This window comes from Manacus vitellinus, unplaced genomic scaffold (assembly GCF_001715985.3).
Source record: "Manacus vitellinus isolate BGI_N305 unplaced genomic scaffold, ASM171598v3 scaffold_16_pilon, whole genome shotgun sequence".
Classification (NCBI taxonomy): Eukaryota; Metazoa; Chordata; class Aves; order Passeriformes; family Pipridae; genus Manacus; species Manacus vitellinus.
This window is the reverse complement of record NW_021939189.1, coordinates 8785644-8790791: the sequence shown is the minus strand read 5'-3', so window position 1 is coordinate 8790791 and position 5148 is coordinate 8785644.

The window sequence follows — 5148 nt, the reverse complement described above, 5'->3', positions numbered from 1 at the left end:
CTTCTCCCACTGGTGTTACGTCTGGCAACTGCTGTGTTTGCGTTTCACTCTGTAAATAACCATTTTATATGATGGGATATTGGAGATCCTCCAGCAAAACAACATTCCAAATCAGGCAACAGCTATTGTGTTGCATCAAGATGGCCTCTATCTTCCCTCTCTTGGTTTCTCAGGGCCTGTAATAAAAAGGAAAAGTTGCTTGCAAAACTCAGGGACTGGCCATGCTGATAGGCTGTATCTCTGGGCTCCTGTCAGCAGCCTTGAGGGATTTTTGTCAACAACTTGAGTCATTTCAGAGAACTGATCTGCTCTTTAAAGGAGGATGGGTGTGGGAACAGCTCAGCAGCAGAACATCTGACAGGCAGTGTGTGGTACAGAGCACTTTCTCAAGGACTCTGGATATGGGAAAGGATGAGTCAAGGGGTGAGGAGGTGGTCGCAGCCCAAGTCTTGTGGCCAAGTATGTTCAGTCCTGTGGCTGCTCTGCCTGGCTGAGGAGGCCAGATGGACTTTTTAACTGGCTCAGGGTCAGTGACCACATAAAGGTCTTTGTGCCTTCTCTGACTGGGCTGTGCTGAGGGCTGGAGCTGACCCCACCAAATCCCAGGAACACTGGAGCTACAGCACCCATGGACCTGCCTCTTCCACCTCCTGGGGAGTTGGGGCTCTCCCCAGCTTGAGATCTGGTCAACCAAGGCTCTGCCCAGCCAAAGATGGAGACAGCAGAACCCTTGGCAGCCTGTTCCCAACTGCACAAGCTCTCCGATAGAAGTTTTTCCAGATATCCAAACTACATCTCCTGAGCCATGGGTTGTGTCTGCAAAGCTCTGCTGTGACCTGCAGTTCAGCAAACAAACCTTCTCCACTACTGCCGAGCTCCAAGTCCAATGAGGAACAGAGGAAGGTGGAAACCATTTCAGTAACATTTCTGGGCACATTTGAGAAAAGTAGTTTTTTAACTCAATGTCAGAGGTGACAGGGAGCCAAAAAATGCAGCATTTAGTGTGCATTCTCTTCATGAGAAACAACTAAAAGAACTAAAAGTTTTCCTTTTTTTTTTTTTTTTTTTTTTTTTTTTTTTTTGAGAAAAACAGTTTCTCTTCTGGATGGCAGACTTAAATAGCAAAAAAATTTGTGCCTTCAGGATATCTTTAACCCAATTTTAGAACCTCCTGGAAGTTGGAGTTATTAATGGACTTGTTGCTGGAAGCTCAGTTCCAGTGTTTTAAATGGCTGTGAAACAAGCTCCTGATGGATGAACGAGCACAAAACCAAGAGGAAAACAGGAATCTGTTATCTGATATTCCCACCCCTGCTAATAAAGTTCTCTTTTTCAATGCTGAGGTCTTGGCTGGTGTTAAAAAGAGTCTTGAAAAATTGCCTTGACGCCTTATTAACATTGGTACAAAAATCTACTCACCCTTCACCAACATGGGACAAAATGGATATTTTACAAACCTGTCAAAGGAAATGTTACCTGAGCTCGGAGCAGGTGCTCAGTCTGCGATGAAGTGTCATGTGTATCTATAGTGATCTATAAATATCAAATATTGCCTTTGACTGATGTAAGGCTTTTGTCTTTTAGTAGCCTTATTTATATAATTGGCACTTGCTTCAGTGGGTTTGTTCCAGTATTTCATTACCAGCTGATATATCCAGGTCAGCCTTGGTAGGTTAGTGCAGAACCCCACTCCCTCAGCAGGATCTGAAAATTTAGGTCAATTCGCATAACTTTTACGAATCTTTAGAACTAAAATGATTAAAGTGACAACTTCCATTGACTCCCTGCTGACGTCTCTGACCTTAAATCATGGAGGTCACAAAAAATATGTGAAGAATCTAAATAAACTCCAATTCAGACCTCCTTTAGATTAAGCATCTCTGTGGAGTGGGGGCATCGATATGGCTTAAAGGAAGTGCACAACATAGTTTCTCAATAATTAAAACTTTTCATAGGCATTTAACAAATTTCACTGCATATCTTTTTTTGTCTACCCCATGAAATGCAGTTTTTAAACAGACAATGACAAAGATAAACACATCAAGTTACTGTGGTATCAGTAATCTGATAATTTTTCATAAAGCTGTTACCATCATGAAGTTTCAGGGTTGCACGGAATAAAATTTTTCAGTCAAAGGGTTTGATATTTTTCCATGCCACACCAGAAGAGATGCAAACATTCGGTGTTTAAGCTTCATGGGTGCAATGACAAAGATCCCTTTCAACGTCACCAAATAAATCATCGGGCAAGAACCTTTCCTGACTGCACAAGAAAACCATGATGACACATGGGCTTGGTATTAAAGGAAGAGGCCATGACTGGTTGATGCTGCATAAAATCAATGTCCAAACCCAGATTTTCTTTCACTATAGCATGGTGTTTTTTTCCATTTTGGTACAGGAGCCTTGCAGGAGCTCTGGTGGGCTGAGTCACATAGTGGAGAGCACTGTGGGGAACAGGGATGAACAGGGAGGAATGTAATTCCACCTCTGCAAGCTGTGCCAAGGAGACACTGCCGGGGGGGGTATGAGCTGGTGTTTCCAGGTACCTCTTATGAAGGTGGGATCCATGTTTGCTCATGTTTCCCAGAGAAGAGCAAGGTAACTGTATCTGTCCCTCACATCCAGAGTCCAGTATGGGTCACCTCAAGCAGCTGTGAATTTTCAGAGCATTCACTCTATGGTGGCTCTCTCTGGCTTAATTTATCATCACCAGCACTTTATGGTGTTGCCTCCTGATGACTTCTGCTCCAAATTACATGGACCAGAACCTAATGGCATCTGTTTGAGCGAGTGGAAGGAAGGAAGGAAGGAAGGAAGGAATCCCACAGCACTTATGTCCCCTCCATGAGTCATGTTTTGGTATCCCAAGGCTGTCACACACATTTGGCTCTGGACACATTGAAATTACATGCAGCAAAGGAAATCCAGGGAGCAGAGTGCTGCTTCTGAGATAATTCCACAGGATAAACACTTTCATGAAATGGAAAGTATTATGATCCAGCTTTTGCCCCCTACCACACACACTGCAGTGAAGGCAGAGTGGGCTGTGTGTACCTGTGCCAGGGCAGTGTTTTCTCCTGCGTGTTCATTTAGCAAATTGGAGGCCTCAAACAAGGCAAGCTTGGGTCTTCAAAATCCTTGCTCCTCAGTGGCAATGGGTCTGTGAGGCCAGTAATCCCAGTGTTAAGTGGAAAACAACTGTACTGTGATTTTATTTTGCAGACTGAAGTCACTTCCCATCAGGGCCACACACAGAACTGCTTTGGGCTCCAAGGGAAGGGTCATTAGCCACAGCAGCCAGGGATGGGCAGCAACTGTGGGGAGGCTCTGAGAGCCACCCAAAACATGTTTGGGATGACAAGGTGCACCAAAGTAGTTCAACCTTGCACTTGCTCCCATGTTTCCAGACCTCTTGTTTTTAAAAGCATTCCAAGTATCTAAAACTTCACCTTCTTCACTAAAAAGAGGAACCTGCTATTTCTAAGAGGCAGCAGCAGCTTTGGGGGATTCAGTCTCCTGTAACAGAGTGTGTGCTTTGGGGAAGGCTCCCAAGCTGCAGTATGGACTTTCTTCAGTCTCTGAGCTCTGCCTGCACATTTGTAATTACAGCAGTGTGTCCAGCCACTATATGTTTTTCTGCAAAAGCCATGGTAATTGCACTTCTGCACTGCTGCATTATCCAGGTGTGAGCCTTGGGTTGACATTTTCTTCCATTGGGTCCCAAATGGCACATTTTGTATATTAGTATTTAGTGCCAGTCTATAATTAGAAGATAATTTTTTCCAGAGCTAATGAAAAGATGCCCTAGCAACCTCTGGATCTGATCCCACATCCATTAATACAGCTCAAGTGATTCCATTTCATTTTATGTGGGACAGACCACAAAGTTTGAAGAAAGATGCTGCCAGGTATTCCCAACCAGGAATATGATGAAACTTGGTAAAACATGAGGGAAGAATTCAACCTGTATCTCTCCCTGTTACATCCAACTTGGAGAAAATCTGGGAAAACTAAATGAGTAATACTTCCTGAACTATGACGGTATAACTATGGAAATATGGTTAAGAATTAGCTCCCATGGAAAAACTAAGAAAAATGTATTTCTATCATCATAATGAATACCTGACCTGTTGTTATGAGTCATTAGTGCCAGTTTAAGTAAGTGCAGGGATACAGTGAGGCTTAGTTCCATTTCTTTCCTGCACACCAGACTCTGTGGATTTCTATCATGGTGCCCTGCCGAGCTGCAGTGACTACTGGTCACCAAACATGTGGCTCCAACCCACATCCAGCATCTCCAAACCCATATTCCACACCAGAATTAATATCTCCCAGCACTTCCACACCCAGCTGTCACCACGGTGCCCAGAAGTACACTTGATTTAGCATGTGAGAGCACATTTAATGATGATCCATACGAAAGGAGTGCTAGGTGGGATCCTAAAACATCCCAACCACACTGTACCGTGCTTGTCATGGATGCAACACCCGTTCTGTGTGGGTAATGTTCTTCAAAAGCAACTAAGAGCCTATTAAAATGCACTGGAAAAGCACTGAAGAGCTGCCAGGCAGCTGCATTTCCAAAAGGGACTCACGGTCTGGCACAATGTGCCCACTCATCAAAGATGCTCACAAACATCTGAGCAAACGCCAAAAGAACATCACTTTGCTGAAAACCCAATTTTCACAGCAAAACAGCTCGAATGGCACATTTTCATGGACCAACCTCTGTCTTTGGCACAAGCAAGTAGCGAGCAGAGCCTGACAGAGCAAGGGGGGCTGGTGGCTGAGTACGACTAAGCCCATCTGAGTGCTCCAGTTTCCTTTGGGGCCCAGCAGAGCCCATGGTCATTCTCCACAAGCAGAGCCCTGAAAATGGAGTATGAACTGTGAAAACACCACCTACCCCACATCAGGAACACAGGCCCTGGGGCACAGCATCTTCAGCTCCTGCCATGGTCCAGTCATCAGCTTTTTGGATTTATTAGAAAGGTAAATCCTGCTATCAAGTTGACAAAGAAATACAGTATAAATGCAATGAAGAACAGAGTGAAAGGCAAATGAGCCTTACATAAGAAGGGCTGAAAAGGTCACCAGAATGGCTGTGGGAAGGATACAAGTATTTTTCAACTTTGAACAATGGGA